Source organism: Peromyscus eremicus, chromosome 17, assembly GCF_949786415.1.
Source record: "Peromyscus eremicus chromosome 17, PerEre_H2_v1, whole genome shotgun sequence".
Lineage (NCBI taxonomy): Eukaryota > Metazoa > Chordata > Mammalia > Rodentia > Cricetidae > Peromyscus > Peromyscus eremicus.
Genome location: NC_081433.1, coordinates 15,791,138 through 15,812,408, shown reverse-complemented (window position 1 = coordinate 15,812,408; position 21,271 = coordinate 15,791,138). Strand labels below are relative to the sequence as shown.

Genomic DNA, 21,271 nt, shown 5'->3' with positions numbered 1-21,271 from the left:
TGGGGCACAGGGCAGCTCATGGGACAACGAGGGGTTCCAGCACTGTGTGTGACAACTGCTTGTCTCTGCAACTTTGTGCTCCTCACTCTCGATCCTGCTGTTCAATCCAGGGGCAGGGAGAGTCAGAAAGGACTACACACACACACACACACACACACACACACACACACACACACACACATATATACACACACACACATATACACATACACACACATATACACACACACATATACATGTAGCTAGAGTTTTCCTGCCTGGCCCACAGTCAGGGCAAATCTCTCTCACCTGCCAGTCCCACAGCCACTCAGACCCGATCAAGTAAACACAGAGACTTATATTGGTTACAAACTGTATGGCCGTGGCAGGCTTCTTGCTAACTGTTCTTACAGTTTAAATTAATTCATTTCCATAAATCTATCCCTTGCCACTTGGCTCGTGGCTTACCAGGATCCTCACATGCAGCTTGTCATGGTGGCGGCTGGCAGTGTCTCTCTGACTCAGCCTTCCACTTCCCAGCTTTATTCTCCTCCTTGCCCCGCCTATACTTCCTGCCTAGCCAACGGCCAATCAGTGTTTTATTGATTAATCAGCAACACATTTGCCATACATCCCACAGCATATACACACACCACACACACATACACACACATATACACACACATACACACACACATACACACACACATACAAATACACACACAGACACATACACACACACATACACACATACACACACATACAGACACATACACACACACAAATACACACACATATACACACACACATACACACACACACAAATACACACACACATACACACACAAATACACACACACACACACACACACACACACACACACACACACGGTGGGGACCCTTGGGGCTCCCTAGCTTCTGGGTTAGCCCTGGAGCTACAAAATCTTGGCGAACAGCATGGCTGGGAGCACCCAAATAAATTAGCCGTAAAGCCACCAGAGGCCTTGCCAGCCTGTCTGTAGTTTGTAAAGTGTGAGTGTGTGTGTATGTGTGTGAGTGTGTGTGTGTGTGTCAGACAGACAGAGAGACAGAAAGACAGAGACAGAGACAGAGAGGTAGAGAGGGAGAGGGAGGGAGGGAGCACCTCCAGTTTGTAAATGCCGTTGGATGCACTATATCCCAGCTTCTGCTCCTAAGCTAGGCTTTCCCCCAGGACTGCCTTGCTTCTCCATAGCACAGGCTGCCTTCACACGGCTCACCCTTGCTCACTGCCTCCTGCTAAGAAAATGGATGTCCTCAAAAAAATACTTCAGAGTTCCTTTGTAGACACAGAATCCCTTCAGCCTGGGTCCTGTCTGCCCACTGAAGGAATAAAATATGAAATTTGTTTTCTATTATGCTACTAGATTTTCCTTAAGCCCAGTGGCTTTTTTTTTAAATGCCCTGGACTTATAAACCAAAGCCTATTTGTACAACCTAATAAGACAAGACTCTTTCTGCTCCCAGTTTAAGGGATTCCAGCCCAAATGTCCCTCCCCCACCACGGCCCTGTCAAGAAGATTAATGCCCTTTCTCCAGTCTGTGAATGGGAGGCTGGGCCACCACTGACCTTCCGCGGAAAATGTTCCATGTTTTCTTGCATGGGAGCAAGAGATCTGGGTGGAGTCGAAGCATGTAGACACACACACACACACACACACACACACACACACACACACACACCCCAGAACCCGCCAAAGGGAGGCTTCTATTCTCAACCAGTTTTATAACTGCATTAAAACTTGTCATAGCATCTAAGTGAAAGAATTAGGTTTATCGTCTGCTGTGCTGGGGAGCTGCCAGGGGTAGGAGACCGAAGTTCAATCTAATAGTTATTTCCCCCAAATTTGTTGAGTCTCCCCAGTTGCTTCTTTTGGTCCGTATCTCAAAATTCACCGACAAGAAAGCAAGAATAAATTCAGTGGGTACCTGCTGAGTGCACAGCATGTGCCAAGCCTGTTCCCCCTAAGAATGCTAAGGTGCTGGAGACAAGACCCTCATGCAGTCATCCAGCATTGCCTCCACAACCTGCTCAGGCCTTGTCTGGACCCCTTATGCTCTGCGTTCCCACTCCTAGCCTGACTGGCTTTCCTCACTACACCATAGTTTCTTCTAGGAGCTTTTCCTCCTCATCCCCAAAGTTACAGAGAAGATAAAGGCTGCCTTTGTCCGCACCATCCCCCTGCCACCCCCAGCCTCCCAATTCCACCCCCCCCCCCCGTCAGATTCTTAATACATTTCTACATGTTTCCAAGCACGTTTCTGTAGACTGAAATGGCAAAAACTCTCAGGGGTATTTTGTAAGGGGTGCTCTTAATGGATTTAAATAAGATAATCATTTAAAACCGGGGCTTGCCAAGATGCACTCATCACCTGAAGGGTGCTCATACTGCCTACCCACAAGGCCGTTTGGAAGGGCCCTCTGGATTTCTGCAGCCCAACTGAGGAGATGTTCGTCTCTGTCATCATGTCCCAGTCTCCCCATCAGCAGAGGCCCTGGCACATGGCAGATATGTGTTGGTTAAATGTTTATTGAAATCACTCAAGGGCTCCTCCATTCTGGGTGCTGATCTCTAAGGAGCTGTAAGCGCTGGTGAGCCCAGGAATTTGCTTGTAAAGAAGTACCAAAGACTCCACAGTTCTCAGTGTTGGCACACTTGCAGGCTGGCAGCCTTGTGATCTATAAAAACAACAACAAAAAATACCCATGAAGATGGCCACTCGAGGCACTGGGGCTGGGATGGAGAGAGCGATTACTGTGGGAAATACTTTTAAACATATATGAATGCACTACACAATGACTGGGACATTTTACATTCACCAATTAGTATCTCTATATGTCACTGACAGAATGAATTGTTTCTACCCAGACATAGTAGCAAACACCTATGGTCGCTGCTACTTGGGAGGCTGAGGCAGAAGAAGCCTGTTGGAGCCCAGGAGTTCAAGAGCAGTCTGGGCAACATAGCAATCAATACTCAATGTCTTGGGATAAGCACACTCATGAATGAATAAAATGAATGAATAGATGTTTTTAATGAATGAAGTTTTTAAAACTTTCAGTCACCTCAAAACCAACCTTCCAGAGGCTTTAGAAGCTTCTTCTGACCAATGCTTTTTCTTCCCTAAAGCCATCCAGCTGTTTCTGGTGTTGCTTTTGTGTCCATTCTAAACTTAAATGTGTGTGGTTCTGAGTGGCCACTGTCCAAAGTGCTTGAACAGGAAGGGGAAGGCCCAGCTATGTGCCATCCCATCAGCTGTGAAAATGGTGTGGCTGCACCCACGGGCAGGTAAGAAAAGCTTGAGGTGCCAACCTGAAGTTGCCATCTCTGCTAGCACAGTAGTCCCAAGTTCAATCCTGCACATGCCACTCGGATACCTCGAGTAGGTCCATCCTGCCCACCGCAGCTGCTTCTCACCTCCTACGGTTTGGTTCATAGCCCTCCCTCCAGCCTCACCCCCAACGCACTCTCTGCTCTACTGCCAAATCATGTTCATCTTCTCCCGGGCAGCCACAGCCTCCACCACCCAGCTCCCTCTACTCAAAAAGCTGAGCACTGTTGCCTCCATCCATGGAAATCCCTTCTCCTACTTCTCTGGGTTCAAATCCTCTGCCCCCATCTAAAGGATCTCTTCTCCGATTACACGTGACCATTTGTCCTCTGCTGTGTGGCCCTGTGGTCTTGCGGATTGCTGTATGCATGCATTTAGCTTAAGCCCCCTCCTAGACCAGAAATGCATAAAGAGCAGGGAAAGAATCTTATGTATTTACCCACAGTCTTGCACAATGCTACGTGTGGACGGATAGGTGTATAAAGGAGGGAAACAGGAGGGACTAGGAAGAATTAGGGAATAAACAAGAAATGAATAAACACAAGGCTGCCATGAGACATTTGTCAGAGTCCCACTTAGTAACCAGAGAGGGCTGGCACTCCAAAGATGGTAAGAGAGTGGCTTCTCCTGCCCCTCCTTCCCTGCCTGGGCCTCCCTTTGGGGTTTTCAATACACAGGCCTGAGCTTATTGAGAAAACAATACGCAAAGGCCAACTGAGGTGGCCTGCGGAGTGAAATCCTCTTGTTTAAGAGCCATTGCCTTGCAGCAGTAAGTCAGGGACAAATCAACCTGCTTCACCCCTTCCTCTCGGACACCCCAGAAGCTAGATGTGACCACACACAGTCCCCTCAGCCAGGGCATCGATGTTGTCACCAACAGTGACAAATCCTCTAAACCACACACACGGGCACACTGAAGCCCGGCCTCCTGCAAGAGTCAAGCACAGAAAACCACTCAGCTAGGCAGTTTCCTGGAGCAGGTCCTACTTCAGTGCCCTACTGGATTTATGTCTGTGTGGTTGTATGCTTCTTTTCATCTCATACTTCCTGAATTTAAAAGAGAAGCGAGAAACCAACCAAGAAAACGGACATCAGGATCACAGTCAGGAAGCGTTCCCGGGAATAAAAGCAGGGGTGGCTAACACCGGAATTTGGGTGACAGTTTTAGAAAAATCAACGCAAGTCACTCGGTCTGTCCCAAGTCAGCAGACACTACACTTCCCAGCTCCCAGTCTGGGCTTGCAAGCTGGAGATCGCCCATACTTGCTCATCAGTTGACGAAATTCACAAAACCCCGTACCAAGGGACCCAACGTAATCAGTCTTACTTTGCTGTTCTTTGCTTTCCCTTGTTACAGAAATATATGGGTGGTATGGAGACTAAAGCCTTCTGGGGTCCCCAGAACACAGCACCAGCTCTGAAAACCCATAGATTTCTGTGCTTTTACATTCCTTGCTCTCTTAACAAGTCACAAAACAGCTTAGCCTCAGGCTCCTCGTCTGTAAAGTGGGGATAATAGTAACCCCTGGTCAGGTTGCCATAGAAACTAACAGAGTCTTTGAAGAGGCGAGAAAGCAGGGCACCTCCATTGAAGAACAGTTTGGTTAAATGAGCATGGAACAAGGGCATTTCTTCTTTCCTTCTACCTTCCAGATCCTCTGACTTACCCCAGGCTTTGGCCACTACTCCTGAATGCTTCTCTTTGAAGCCCCCAGGCTGGCCATGGCTGTGTCACCTCCTGACATGAGCTATATGACTGCCCGTTGCTCCCTGGACCTACACACGGCTCCCTTTGCCCTCCGGTTGAGATCAGGCCCTTAGAAGTACTCAGGAAGGGTAGAGACGCCTGCCCAGAGTTGTCACTCCATCCCAAATGCCTGTCCTGGCTAATCGCCCTTCTACCCTGGCACAACGCCAGCTCTATCACATGTCTGAAATTTCTTATTTAATCCTCCTAGCGAGGCTGTGTCACAGGGACTATTACTGTCCCCTACAGATAAGGGACTGGAGCCCAGAAAAGTAACTTGCTCAAGGTCATACATAGTAAGTGCTGGAACCTCCACCTGGGCCCAGGGGTTCTGGAACCGAGGCCTCTTCCTCTCCCTGACCCTGCGTACCCCAAGAGAGCAGACAGAAGGAGCAGTTCACACCAGCATCGTGTCAGGTGCTGGGGTTTCGTGTCAGAAATCTATGGGCTTTCAGAGCTGGTGCTGCTGTGTTCTGAGGACCCCAGCAGGCTTTAGTCTCCATACCACCCACACATTTCTGTAACCAGAGACGACAGTAGTACTATTATTTCTAACAGCAAGCCTGGATAGTATCGTTTCATGCATTTTGTTTTTCGGATGAAAACTGTGTAATGCCCTCAGTTCATTGAGTTTCTCAGTGGTAACTTCAGACTCCATCAGTTCTGAAACTCTGGATCCGCAAAAGCCTGCTGGGGCTGCCTAGCTTCCAGAGATCGAGCTCAGATATACACGGGCAGTCGAATCCGCCACCTTCATGATGGTGGTTTCTGTGAGGTAATAAGACCCCATTTACTCAAGGACCTCCCCATGACCTCCTGCGTCCATGTTGAGTTCAGCCAAGCTGTGTTATCTCGGACAGCACCGCATTGGCTGGCGGGCAGATAAGCCGGGCTGCCTTTATCTGGGCTCAACTGTTTGTTGGTAAGGAACAGAGGTTGAAAGGATTATGTAGAGGCTGGGGACGGTGATTTAGGGTTGGAGATATTGATGTTCAAGGGGCTGTCAAGGGTGGGTAGAAAAAAAATGTGCAGAAAGGAGGGGAGGCCCGGGGAATAGGGTGCTGGAGGTCAGGTCTGAAGTCTGAGCACCGCTTCTTCCACTCAGAGAGCTGCTGATGCCCTAACTCTAACGGTGGCACTTAAAGCTGTCCCACATGCTGGGCGCTCATGAGACGGTCAAGAGTGTCAAGGACGGGGAGGCAGAAATCTCCACAAAGCATTTCGTATCTAGTAACTGCAAAGTCACTGGCACAGAGTGACCCAGAGCTGCTGCCACGGTCACATGACTATGATCATCCTCAGTACTTATCCAGGGCATCCTTTCTGTATGACATCACTCTTTCATCCTGTCTCCCTAGAGCCTAGAGCACGGGTTGATTCTTCCCTATCCCTGCTCCACTCTTTTCCAGTGGTGAAGGGACCACAGAGTCACAGAGAGCTCCAACAGAGATTCTAAGTCACCCTGCAGTCACCCCCTCTACATAAACAGAGCTCATCATCCATAGATGAACCCTTGGAACCATTGGAGACTGAGGCCTTATCCTTCTAGAAGACTACTGGATGGGTGAACAGATGTTGCTCCTTGGGTAGCCACGCAGTGCGGTTACCCTTGGTCTCCGGGAATACATGATTCTCCTGGGTTGGGGAGTGGAATGGAGCACCTAGCTAGCCAGAACAGGTAGCACTCCTCCACGTTGTGTCCCCAGAAGAAGCTTCTGTAAGTACAGACCTCGAACGACCCCCTCATTCCTCTAGTGAAGTGACCTGATCCATCCCCCTCATCCTCAGAATCTGGTGAGGATGACTTGTACCTCATGTCCTCTCTTATCTCAAGCCGAATCCAGGAAATGGTCATTATTCATTTGATATCAGAGACTGTAAGACAGCAGGGTTCTCAGGGAAGTGTGAACACAGTAACTCGCATCTACACTTTAAGTGTGGAACATCTTTGGGCCAGAAAGACTCTTCTTGGTTGGAGAGGCCTTAGATAAGCCATCCAGCGTAGTAAGAAACTGTCAGTTACTCATTGACATAAACGACTTGAGCCATCCAGCGTAGTAAGAAACTGTCAGTTACTCATTGACATAAACGACTTGGGCCAGAGAGATGGCTCAGTGGATTCGGTGTCTGCTTCCAAACCTGATGACCTGAGCTCAATATCCTGAATCCACATGGTGGAAACAGAGAACCAATTCTCCTGGATTGTCCTTTAACTTCCACACACATGCGACAGGCCACACACACACTAAACAAACAAACAAACAAAGGCAAAAACCTCGAGACTTAATGACTTGATTCACACATCGGGTTGGTGGCAATCTGCTGCCAGGATGAAGCCTCACGTCTCTCGCTGCTAGAAGCAGCCCAGACTTTTTCATCTGGTGGCAGTCACAGGGTTCTAAAGACAAAGAGGACAAGTGACGGTCAATCTATTTGTGTCATGGCACCAAAACAAGTGACCCGGCAGAGCCCTGTCACAGAGTGGAAGAGAAGAATGTGAATCCAAGGAGGGGACAGATTGTGACTTTTCTTGCAACCCACAACAGCTGTTGACCAACCATCAGGCAGTCCATTGCATTTAGCATATTCCCTGTGGCGGAGTCAAGAGCATCACTTCCCTATTTCGCCTGACTTATAGTAGATGCTCAACAAATGCTTCAATGGATGCCTAGATGAATAAACACACATTGAACAAAAGACAGGATGTATGCATGGATGGATGGACAGATGGACAGATAGATGGATGGTCTGATGGGTAGATGGGTGGTGGGGTGTAAAAGGGTCTAAATATTAATATTCAAAGAGCCTAGGGGCATCCTCGTCTCGGGGAGAGGATTCTGGAATTTTGAAACATACAAGAAAGACACAACTCTTTAAAACACAGAACCGGGCTGAGACAATAACTCAGTAAAGTACTCATCCTGAGAGCACAGAGGTCTAAGTTTGATTCCCAGAACCCACACAAGAAAAAGAAATGCAAAGGAACTGCCAGGATGGCTCAGAGGATAAAGACACTTGCTGCCAAGCCTGACCCTGTGGAGCCCACACAGAGAAAGAGAGAGCCAACTCCCACAGGTTATCCTCCGAGTTATACACGTGTGCCATGGCACGTGCCCACTGGACTCAAACAAACACACAAAATAAAGAAATAAAATGTCATTTTGATTGGCACAGAGACTCACAACTGGTCAACATTCAGAATAAAAGATTGGCATTCTCAGCCCTAAATGGGACATCTATCACACACACACACACACACACACACACACACACACACACACACACACTCCCAAGGCTCAGGGGTCCTCATGGAAGATGGGACAGAAAGAAAGGTGGAAGAGCCTTAGGCAGTCAATGACTACAGTGAGACAGTATTTTCCAGACATAGCAGGAGAGTCACACACATAAACTCACAGCAGCTATGTGCTGCCATGCACAAAACTTGCACAAGATCAAGCCAGACAAAAATCCCAGCATGGGGAGGTGGGGGGCTTGTGACTCATGAAGTCCCACCAATAGCTGAGGAGCTATTGACAGTTGATGGCTGCTAAGGTTGAGCCCGTTTCTCCAAGGATGAAGCTCCTGAGAGGCTGCCCATGCTCCACCAGCTGAGCCTATACCATTGCGCATACTGGCAAGGCACTCAGTGGGTTGTTTTATTTTGGTTTGGTTTTGGTTTTGTTTTGTAAAAAAAAAAAAAGAGTGCATGAAATTGGGCGAGAACTGTGGCAAGGATGGGATGGAGGGAGAGTAATTGTAAGGGAGGATCTTGATCGTGATTCTCTGGATGTATAAAATTCTCAAAATAAAAAGAGTCAACCATGATGGTGCACACTTGTGACCCCACCCCTGGGGAGGCAGAGACAGGTGGGCGGCCCCTGTCCTGCCCACATCTAACCCCCATCACAAGCGCTAGGCCAGTGGCAGATCCTTTCTCCACTGTCTACAACCACCTCTTGGTAGAACAACAAAACTGAAGTCTGCTGTGCGGCACCAATTTTTCAAGCAAGTCTGTTTTTACCAGGAGGAGAGAAACCTCAGCGTCCCCCCCCCAAACACTGCTCCCTGGAACGATAAGCAACCCCCACACAGTCCTGACGGCCCCACCCCCACCCCAGCTCAGCCCACTGAGCGCAAGTCTTCCAGCTTTAATTCGTTTTCTAGATAGATGGAGCAAAGAGCTGGCAAATATTATTTATGACTTTGCGATAAATAAGCCTTTTACAGGAGTGATTCCAGGAGCTCTGGTGAATTTCAAGGATGACTTTCAGCGACTTGCAAAGGTCGGGTCAGCCTGGATAGTAAGCCCATAGTATTTGCCATGCGGTTCATCTGTTTTGAATTATTGGTCCTACCCACTTTCGGCTGGCTCTCAATGGACTAGCTGTACTTTAGCTAGCTCTATGGCTGTATTTTTATTTCCACGGTGGGAAAGGGCTTTAATAATTATTTGTGCCGGACTGACAGTGGGAAGGGTAAAAAAGATCATAATCAGACTGAAGGCCCTGCAGATGTGCAAGGCGAGATGGGTTCCACACTCCCAGCCCCCATCCCAACCCCCCACCCCCCACACATGGAGCACCTCCTCCTGCTGACCAGAGAGGGCACAATTCAGAGCCTGGCCACACAGGAGCAGGTCAAAAAGGGCAAAGCATTCCCAGAAAGCCAGAAAGTCCTACGCTTGGCTCGGCCTTTCTCTGCCTGTGCATGCATGCATGGCTGCTGACCCTGCACAGATACTACCAACGTGGATTCTTGGGAGCAGGGATCCCATTTCACCCATTTCCACATGCTCAGCTGCCTACAACACCCTCAATGAACGAATGTGCACTGAATTGAATGGTTTGGAGCTGGCTTGGGCTGAGTTCTGCACGCTCCTCTGCTCTAGACATGGCATTCTTCAGCTGTGCCTTGCCCCTTCTCTGTTTTCTTGCTTTTGCTGTTGATGACTTGTGTGTTGTTGGGGAGTTTGGGTTAGATTTGGATGTGCCCAAAGAACTTTTGACTTAATGGAAATGTTAGCCAGCTACCATGTCACCTCAGCTCTCTGTTGTCCCCCTCTCTGAGGAATCAGTCAAGGGCTGTCTGTCCTGAGAATACAACACATTCTGCTTGGTCCTTCTCTGTCCCTCTCACTTCCCAAATGAGGACTGCAGAAATGCTACATCAGTTATTTGTCTAAGTCAGATTCGACTTAAAGTTCTGTTGGACATTTCAAGGCTGCCCTCTACGTTGCCTTCCTGTCCAATATGAATCTTTCATATTGGGTTTGCTAAAAGAAAGTTCTTCCTTCAGAAGGGACGGCAGTATGTGGGCTGTTCTCAGTCTCCTTCCTCAGAAGGGAACCTGGAAACTCCAGCCTCTTACAGGCAAATCCCCATAGGAGCCTACCTTCAAAGCAGGGGTTTAAAAAAAGGAGAAAGACATGACTGAAATCAATAGTCCCCAAAGAGGTCATTAAATGACAAATATGATTCTATGTCATAGTGACTACAGACAAGTTGTCTGTCAGTCAAATCTCTCTCTCTCTCTCTCTCTCTCTCTCTCTCTCTCTCTCTCTCTCTCTCTCTCTCACACACACACACACACACACACACACACACACACATACACTGAGGTGGCTGGGTCTTAGACAGGAGCCTTCTAAGAAGTCACTAAGTGGCTAATACCTAGCCTTCAAAGTTCCTGAAAATCATTTCCACTTTCTTGGTCAGGCAAGACATGAGAGCTACCTTAGACTCAAATGAGGTCATACCTCCTTCTGGATGGGTAGGAGTATACAAATAAGAGTGGTGGATATTCAATAACAGCCAGGTTTGGAGACTCTGCCTTCATGTTACAGCTTGCTTTCTCACTTCAAGACTCTAAAACTGTTTTTATTCATTTCTAATGAGAAGCTGCCTCTACCCCAATGGCACCCATAGGCATACATATTTGAATGCTTACTTACCATGGAGTGGGACTATTTGAAAGGATTAGGAGGATTAGGAGGTGTGTCCTGGCTGGAGGAAGTATGTCAGTGGGGGTGGGCTTTGAGGTTTCAAAAGCCCAATCAGGCCCAGGCTCTCTTCTCTTGCTGCTGCCCGTGGATCAGGATGTAGAACTCTTAGCTCCTTCTCCAGCACATCTGCATGTGTGCCACCGTGCTCCCTGTCATGATGATGATGGACCAAACCTCCGAACTGTAAGCCAGCCCCCAATTAAAGGCTCTCTGTTATCAAAGTTGCCTTGATCATGGTGTTTCTCCACAGCCATAGAACAGTGACTAGGACATTTCTACTCGTAATCACCCTAACACCAAAGAGATTTGACGGTTTTCTTGAGAAAGCCAAAGCACCATGCAGCCAGAGAACAGCCCCTTACAACCACTGGAACGCCTGTTGTTTTACAGTTTTGTAAATGATGGATGAAGTCCATGGACCTCAACTGTGTCACACATTCTTCAGACATTTTCAGAATTCCAGGTTCCTCTGGCCTCCCTCCCTGCCTTTTCATAAGAACACAGAGTTGGAAATCCAAATGGCAAACGGCCTCCTGAAGATCTTGTCTGGGCTTACAGTTCAAAATGGAAGGAAGTCCAACTAAGAGAGGAAAAAGTAAAAGGGAGCGGGGTGGGAGGGATTAAACAATGAAATGGCTCTTGGAAGTTTGGAAAATTCCGAAGCCTTCTGTCTGAAAGGAATACGAATCTTACAAGGCATTAAAGCTCACCAGAGAGTAAGTGAGCCTTATGCTGAAAGCTTCGTACCCTCCCGGACCACCCCCCAGCTCCTCCCCCTATCCCCCCACCGCACCCTAACCTGACTAAGGATGCAGGTTTGGTGGTGAGGCCGAGAAGAGAACCACTTTCTTCCGGCCGCTCAGTGTGAGCATCTGCCTTAGACCCTTCCTGACCTGACAGGGACATCTCTACTTATTTCCCTCCTCAGAAACATCTCTGACCTTCTCTTCCTAGGACCTCAGAGGAGGGCAGGAAGACAGAGGAGACCCCAGTAGTATCCTGGGGTCACAGGGAAAGATCTGCATCCAGTTGCCAGCCTGTGTGTGTGTGTGTGTGTGATGCTACGCCCTCAGTACCGGGTGCTCAGTACCGGGTGCTCAGTACCAGGTGCTTAGGAGGCTACCAAAGGACCATTTGAGCTCAGTGGTTTGAGACCCGCCTGGACAATACAAGACCTCCATCAGAAAAACAAGTAAATAAAACAGCTCCAGGCCTGGCTGTGGTAGCCCACACCTTTAATCCCAGCACTCTGGGAGGCAGAGCCAAGCAGATCTCTGAGTTCAAAGCCAGCCTGGTCTACAGAGTGAGATCCAGGACAAAACTACATAGAGAAACCCTTCCTCAAAAAAACCAAAACCAAAAACAGCTCCAGAGGTGTGGTGTTGAATGCCTATAATTCCAGCACTTGGGGATCAAAGGCCAGGCAGGGCTACAGGGCAGAACCCTGTCTCAACAAAACAACAAAAACAAAAATCCTTAAACACAAATGTAGATCTCTACATAAAACATCAGTACTGATGTATGGAGGCTGTTTCCAGGTGTATAGAGTCACACATTAGCTAAAGGGGCCAGGGAAGTAGGGGCTGTGTTGTTCTTTGTATTTCACACTCTTTTTTTTAAATTATCTTCCAGAAAGTTTAGGGAAATGGGTCTACAACAGGTCTTCCGGGGCTTATATCCTCAACTGGAAAGGGAGATGGTTCTATTATCCAGTAATCTTTAGGTCTCTTCAAGTCCCAGTACTTGTCACTGATAAACCAAGGTCAGGAAAAGCTGACAGAGACACCCCACATGGGCAAGCTACCCAGAGGAGCAGCGGGGTGGTGGGACTGGAGTGTAGCTACAGCCACAACCCCTGCTTGAGGCCCTAGGCCGGATTCCCCAGCATCGCAACAGAAAAAGGCAGTTGGCACCCAGCCCTTCCGCTGCTCACAGTGCCTTGGTGGTCCTCAGTCACCTTCCTTCCTTGAGCCCCATCTCAGGCCACCAGGGGACCAGTTCGCAAAACGTCTACTCTTCCCCAAGGCAAGCCCCAAATGGGTAAGTGGAGGTAAGTACTGCCTCAGCTCTGCAGGCCTCCCCCCACACACCCCCACCCCACCCCACCCCCGTTCCTTAGACCCAGTCATCAGATCGAAAAGGGGGAGGGCCAGAAACGGAGGGAGAGGAGGGGAAGGAAAGAGAAAGAAAACCCGAACAACAGAAAGACAGCGCGGCCCTGCACTCCTTTGGGATGGAGAACCCCATTCAGAGTTTTCAGAAAGTAGGGTCAGGCATGTCTTATGACCTGAGACCCCAGAGTCCTCTGTTCCCCGTAATTATCTAATACAGCACTCTCCCTGCCAAATACAATGAAACAATTTGTCACTTCAATTATCTGTCAGTCAACACCAAGGCTTTTCAGCAGACCGGCACATGTGCTTGGAGAGTCTGTCAGCGAGGCGGTCTCGCCGGACCCACAACCATGGAAAATGGAACCTTTGTTGATGCTGCTCTCAGAGAAGGAAGCCCATTCAGTCGCCCACCACTGCCCCCTCTTCTCTAAATGCCTTGGGAGTGCCTCCTTCCTCTTCCGGGCCTTGAGTGACTGGCCACAAGCTTTGCATGAGGAAGCAGAAATACATTATCCGTCACAGGCTCTTTCCCTCAGTTTCTATAATTCTGTGTTTAGAATGGAGATCACACAGTGGGTTACCCACCACCCCACGGGACGGAAGGGGAGGGAAGCGTGGGCACTCAGAATGGCCCAGGCTTCTTTGCATAGGCCCTGTTCAGGTTAGTCCCAAGGTGCTTCCTCAGCTCCCACTGCCCAGGGCCACCCTACCTGAGGGAGGCTGCCTCTGAAGGAGGTATAGGGGTGGCTTTGAAGAAAGAGAGAGAAGTAATCATACGGGGCAAACCTTGGTTGCTACTTGAAGGGGATCTAAAGGCTTCTGACTGGAACCAAGCACCCTCTTTCCTGTGTAGGGACACAGACTTCCTCCACATGGGGGAACAGGATGTACTCGGTGTGGGTAACAGAGACTCCTAACATGGGTGATGATCAAGAATCCCTCCATGGAGGAGATAGAGACTCTCTCCATGGGGGGAAGGAGGGAGACCTCCTTCATGTGAGGCCAGCACATTCCTACACTCAACCATGTGAGGGAGCAGCAGGGACTCACTCCTTCCTTGTGTGGGTATGTGGACTCCCTCAATGTGTGGGGACAGAGACTCCCTATATGTGTGCTGAGGTGTATGTGGCAGGATCCCTTGTTAGAGTACAAGAACCTCCTCCATGTTAGGGAACAGGACCTCCTACATGGGAGGATGAAGGCCTCATCCATTTGTGGGGTCTGAACTTCCTCCACTTGGAGAGATAAGACCTCCTCTATGGGGGCAGGGAGGACAGGGACCTCCTCTCTGTGGAGGACAGGACTGCCTCCATGTGTGGGGGTTAGACTTGCGGTCCCCGTGACAAATCCCTAGAGAAGTCTATTTAAGGAAGGAGATAATTACTTTGGCTCAGCTTCAGATGTTTCAGTCCATGTTTCTGGGCCTGTTAACACATCATGGTAGAAGGGTGTCATAGCTCTTGTCATTGTCAACTTGACACAAACCTAGACCTACCTGGGAAGAGGGAATCCCAACTGAAAAACTGGCTTCAGCAGACTGGCCTGTGGACACATCTATGGGACTTGTAAGATGTTTATTTTATTATATTATGTGTATGACTATTTGACCTACATGCATGTCTGTGTACTATGTTCACATCCGGTCCTCTCAGAGACCAGAAGAGGGCAATGGATCCCCTAGGACTAGAGTTACAGATGCTTGTGAGCCACCACGTGGGTGCTGGGCATCGAGCCCCTGTCCTCTGGAAGAGCAGCCGGTGGTGCTTGTAACCACTGAGCTCCCTCTCCAGGCCCTGTGGGGCATTTTCTTGATTGCTAATTAGTGTAGGGGTGCCAAGGACACTGGCGGGCAGTGCTATCCTTAGGCAAATGAGCCTGGGTTTTATAAGAAAGATAGCTCATCAATCCAGCAGACACAAGCCGGTACACCGCATTCCTCCGTGGTCTCTGCTGGGGTTCCTGCTTTGGTTTTTCTCAACAACAGACTGTAACCTGTAAGCCAAACAAACCCTTTCCTCCCCAAGTTGCTTTTGGTCATGGTGTTTATCACGGCAACAGAAAGCTAACTAGAACAGAGTGTGGAAGGAGAGGTTCATCTTCTCACGGTGGCTAAGAGGCAGGGGACCAAGTAGCTTGAGACGAACTACACTCCTATGGGCATGCTCCTAATGATGAGGACGCAAGATGGAAACCAGAATTGAGGTCAAGGATAGGGACCTCAACTTTGTCTCCTTGGCCAGAAACCAGAAGGGCCCTTGGTCCTGTCCTGGCTAAGGCTAGAAATGCCAGAAGTATTTGGGATACCTAATGATTTTAGGGTACCAACTCTCAAAGAGGGAATGCTATAGTAGTCTTAGAGACAACGGACGATGAATCCCTCCCTCATGGTCAGCTTTGGGCTCCACTTCCCGTTTCCCTGACAACAAAGAAAGGTCAGCTTTGCCACCCCTAATCCTCCTGGTCAAAACAGAGAAATATTTCTCACCCCAGGAGGAGACATGGCATGACTATTTTCTCTTCCCTTAAGAACTGATCGAGCTAGACCTGTCAATTACTCATCGAGGAGGCCATTCAACAGAGAATCAGATTCACCTGAAGAAATGTGAAGCTGTGGGAGGAAGAACTGTTCCCTTAAGGAAATAATGCGTTTCTCTTTCCCAGAAACCTCTTCTCTGCACGGGCACTTGAGGAACTCTCATTATGTAGCACCGCAGAGCCTCAAGTGTAACTTCCTTTTCTTTCTCTTTTCCTTTTGAACACTGGCCGAAGCCTAGGGATGCTTTCCCTGACACTGGGCTCTCTCACTTGTCCCCTGAAGCCGTGTCCTCCTCCACTCCCTTCCGCCATGAGGTTGCTTGTCCGCCATGTGGCTGCTTATTAACCTCCATTGCAAGAGGTGTAGCCTTCTCTCCTTCCCATTTCCCTTATCTGGGCAGCTGCCAACATTTACAGCCTGCCTGCCCTGTTGTTTTTCTCTCAAACTGTGATAAAATTGTCCTCAAGCATCCTTCTGCATCTAAATTCTTTTATTAACTAGACTAAGGACCCCGAAAGGGGAACCTTCATTTCCCTAATAACATAAGGAGTCTAGCTCACCTAGTAGGCCCTACTCTGAAAATGCTCATCTCCTCCCAAGAATGGAATCACACTATGAACTCATGAATGGCTTAGTGCCCCCACTCAGTCAGAGGCTTCAGAATCTCCCCACCTCTCAACGATTTTTTTTTTCAAAAATAAAATATATTTATATGCCAAGCTAGGGCCCAAATCCTTAACGCACACTTTGGGGAGACACTTCATAGCCATAGTATAACAGGGACAGAGACCTCCTCCATAAGGAGGACAGGAACCTGTCTCCTCCATTTGAACACCACCCCTACGGACTAAACAAGAAGAAAGTGAGCTGAGCAGCAGCATTCACTTCTCTGCTTCTTGAATGCAGATGTGCTGTGAGCGGCTGTCTCCAGCTCCAGCTGCCATGCATTTCCTACTCTGATAAACTAAACGCTTTGGGCAGATACCCTGTCACGACAGTGAATAGCTAATACAAAGGGGAATCCTGGAGCCAGAGAGATGGCTCAGTAGTTAAAAGCACTGGCTGTTCTTTCGGAGGTTCAGTTCCCAGCACCCCCATGGCAGCTCATAGCTGTCTGTAACTCCGGTTCCAGGGGATCTGCTCCCACACCCTCACACAGACATACATGTAGGCAAAGTACTAATGAACATAAACTAAAATAAATCATTAAGAACAACAACAACAACAAAGCAAACAAACAAAACCAAAGGGAAGCCTTTATATCAAGGACTTATCATAAGAGTCTGGTGGTAAATATTCCCTCCCAAAGTCAGATGCTATATAAAGCTTGGTGTCTCCATTCAGCCTTGAGAATTGGATACTGTAAGGCAGAGGGCCAATACTAAAGCCAGAAGTGAGGGTCCCATATGTATTAATGTGGGAGCTGATAATAGGCATATGTGGGCCTTTCCTGGTAGTGTTATGTTTTGGGTTATTTTCACTCTTAAAACATTGTCCTATAACAAATTTACAATCTATTTTGGGTTTTTCATACATGGTTTTAATGTGTTGAATCATCTATCTGGAGATACGCACAAATTCACTCCCCTGTGTGAATCTGTCCGTCACCCCCACCCCCACCCCCACCCAACATCATCCTCTGTGTTTCCACATCAGGCCTGAAAGCTGTAACACTTCCTGGGTTGCTGTGCTTTTCAAAGGGGGGGGGTCTTCCCTTCCCTCTTTGTGGCCCAGGATGCAGCATCATAGAACACACACAGGTAATTTCTAGGCACTAGAACTACATCCCCAAGACTCTGGAGAAAAAAGGTCTCTGAAGACTTTGAAGGAACTGCCACATCACTCTTATTTGTTATTGGAGCTTATTTTGATTCATCTATTTTTGTTGCTGTTTGGAGGGCAGTGGTTTGGTGCTGAGGGTCAGACTTGGAGCTCCTGTGCTAGGCCGGCATCCTACCACTGAGCGTCACTCCTGACTTGCAGGTGCATTAATTAGGTCAGGGCAACCTTTACCTCTAGTCTAGCAGAATCATTCTTTCCTCTTCTTCCCGCCTTTTTCCTCCATCGGTTCTTTGTCCCTTCTGGTCTTCTTCTGCTTCTTGTCCAACATTTTCCCTGCCAGTGCTCCTATGTCTTCTGGCTTTTTTCTTTCTCCTAGAACCCAAAAGAACTTCAGAGCCACCCCTGTAAGGTTGGGGATACGAAAGAGAGATGTGTGTCTCCTTTTCTCTGCTGTGTGAGGAAGAATACGAAGGCCAAATGGGGCTCTTGAATTCAGTCATGGCCAAATCAACTGATCGGTACACAAACATCAGCCAGACTCAACTCCGGCTTGCGTCTCCGGAGGGTCTCCCCAACTTCTTGTCCTCCAGGACAGGGTATACTTTCTCCATCTGACCTTAGTGGTAGGATTCTCCAACAAGGAAGGCAAATCACCTGGATGAATACAGTACAGGAAGGAGCAGGCTTTCTTTCTTCCCTGAAAATGAGGCGAGCCTCCCTCCAGCCCCCAAAGAGTTTCCTGAGGGCTGTGTAGCTATAGGGAAGACTATGGCGAGGCTTTGTAAACAAATACTGTAGATGTTAACTTGACTCCAAGAAATGACTACCTATTTTGAAAAGGTATACAGCTACCTTCAAATGTATTAATAATCAGTAAAATTGTTTGGGGGTATTTTTAGGGGAAAAAATGTAAATGGTGCATGAAGACCCTACATGTCTCTTCATACATGCAGATGGTTCATTTTCAATGAGCCACACCTTCACTCTGTATGCTTTTCAGATTTTTTTTCTGTCTGACCTGGGGTATTTCCAAAATTCAGGCCTACTCCGAGTGTAGGAAAATAAAATAATATGCCATTAGAATAGAAAAACCTGCAATATTAGGGTACGATGAACAAACTGTACCCCAAATACTGAAAGCAATTCCAAGGACTAAACTTTTGAGAGGAACCAAATCAAGTCAGGATCGGGACTGTGGAGATCAGCATCTGTGAAGGTCCCCTGTGTGCTGCTGTGGAGTGGGGATAAATGGCAGCCCGGAAGCTGACTAGACAGAGACCCTGATCACAACATGGGGTGGGGGACAGCAGCCCCTGGATTCTCCCACACAGGAACCAGTATGAGGGTTCTCACTCTCCCCACCTTCTCCGCAGCCTCTGTACTGTCCTTCCCCCAGATTCTCTTCTTCATTTTATTGACAGCAGTGTTTAACCTTTCACCTCTAGTAACCTCCTCTGTTTGCTCCTTGGGGAACACAGTGACAGCGTTGCTCTCTCTTCTGGTCGCTCCCCAAAGAAAGGGGCAGAATGAGCCTAGGCTGTTAGTGCTGTCTGGGGCCACAGCCAGTGGCCTGTCTGATCCCACCTAGCCCGGCACAGCTTAAAAACATTTCCCCAGAAACCCTTGCGGCTACACTGCGTTCTCTTCTCAGGAACGTATTTGGATAGTCCCAGCATTCCTCTCCGTGATCAAACGTCTTGCTAAGCCCAGAGAAGAAACTCCAGTGGTACCAAGTGCTGAGTAGCTGCCACAGTTAGTTCAGGAACCACAACCTGTCTGTCAAGAAGCTCCTCCAGCCAGAAGGAAACGCAAAGGGAGGAGCAGAGGAAATGGAGTCCAGCCTTGGACAAGAGAGCTGCTGTCTCCAAGTCTCCAGGATCCAGAGGGTTTGCTTTGCTGTCCAGCCTGAATGCCTTTATGCTGCCTTTCACCCTCCCTTACACTCTACCGAGCTTTCTCTATCTTTAATCATAAAATGTCCAAAACTTGGAATGTGCGCCATTTCTCTTGGGTAACTCCACAGAATAAATATTTTGTATGCAGTTTCCCAGAACCCCAGAGGTAATGGACTGAAGGCAAAGCAGACCCAAACTCACCCCTTCTGAGAAGCCACAAGCAGAGCTGTTCAGACTGTGGTACAAATCTGTTTCAACGGCAGCAGTATGCAGTTTTAGAACACATGGGACTTCATGGAATGCAGACAGTTTAAGCCATTATAAAACTATCTGTCCATCTACATTAGTAAGCACGGCTAAACAGATAATTATCCAATGATAGCATTTTACCTACAAACAGTTTATCCAGAAATGCAGGATGATTTGCTGAAGCCGGTTCCAATGGCCATCCTGAGAACCATAAACAAACCTATGGGGTAATGAGACAAATCTGCTTAGGAATTTAAGGAAATTCGTAAGCAAATGCACAGCTCAGACACATACAGCACCAGATTCAGCTAGAACAAGCTATTTAAACTGTTCCTAATCCAAGCTAGCAAGTGTTGCTGAAGAAATAGGCACTTGTTACAGTATAGGCTCTTTCAAACACCACACCCTTGTCCATAAAGGTGCAGGTGAACGACTCGCTGGGACTTGGAAGCAAAGTGCATCTATTAGATAACGGAGACCATTGTGCCTTTACTGAAGGGAGAGAAGTTTCTATGAAAATGAAAGGAAAATAGAGATTAATGATTGGAACGGAGCCAGGGACAAGGCCCTGGGTTAAATTCTCAGCTCTGCAAAAAAGAAAAAAAAAATTGGAACAAACTATAAACTCAGTTTCTAAGTCGAGGGATCAGACAATTGAAAGGGCCTCTCAACCATGGACTTGGAGCAGTTTTAGTAGAAGAAAAGGCAGATATCAGCAATCTGACTTTCCCTAACCTGTAGCCTGAATTTACAAACTCTTTCAAACATACATTTTGGGATGACTTCTCTGAAGTCTATACGATGTTTTCAAGTTTCAATTCACAGAACTTTAGGGGGAGGGGGAAATCAGTTTTAATTTCTCTCCAAAATCACCCTTACTTCTACCAAAGATAATCATAGGAAACCAAATTTGGTTACAAGATAAATTCAATCCCATTAAATTTGGCCTAATTCAACTATGTGCCTAAGTGCAGTCGAGCAAAAGTTGACCATGCATATTCTTTTCAAAGTTTGCTTCTGCTGAAATTTTCCTCGAAGAATCTCAGACGTGGTCTCTCGGGGCTGTGAAGGCAGACCAAAGTCTCACTTGGTCTGGTAGGCATTTGTCCTTGCAAGAGTGCACTTCAGAAGGAATTGTTGCATCTGCAGAACCTGTGGGTCTGGGTGAGTTCTCTTCTTGAGGTTCCCCAAATATCCCAAGTTTCCTGAGCCTGCAGGGAAATGGCACAACTCAATTATGTGTAAGGCTGAGTGCCGTCCAGTCTGAATTTGGTGGGGTTTGGGGAGGGGAGTTTGTGGGTTTCAGAAAGCCAATCTTACATCTTTAAACCTGTCTGGTTGAATTGAAGAATATGACAACCCATAATAGCCTTGATGATAAAAACCAGTGTTCTTAATCATGCACGGATTCTTATTGAACCTATCTAAATAATTGCATTGCCATAAGATAAAGGACACTCATGACTAGTCTTCAAATTCTAGAGAGGAGAAGTAGGGAAAAAAGATATTTTAACTTTGGGGCCAAAGAGTGTACTCAACCGAACTACTGTAAGCTATGTTTCAAAGTAAACAGTTTCTTTCAATCTGGTAAACCAG

At 47.8% G+C, this 21,271-nt stretch overlaps 1 long non-coding RNA gene across 1 annotated transcript; it reads right to left on the bottom strand.

Moving 5' to 3' along the window:
• Positions 1 to 2,531: 2,531 nt before the first annotated feature.
• Positions 2,532 to 20,999, bottom strand: LOC131894379 (uncharacterized). Its single transcript, XR_009374903.1, has 3 exons — positions 19,817 to 20,999; positions 17,763 to 17,903; positions 2,532 to 2,698 (listed from the first exon to the last, which is right to left on the bottom strand). It is a non-coding gene; the product is annotated as an uncharacterized LOC131894379 (long non-coding RNA).
• Between the last annotated feature and the right edge of the window lie 272 nt (positions 21,000 to 21,271).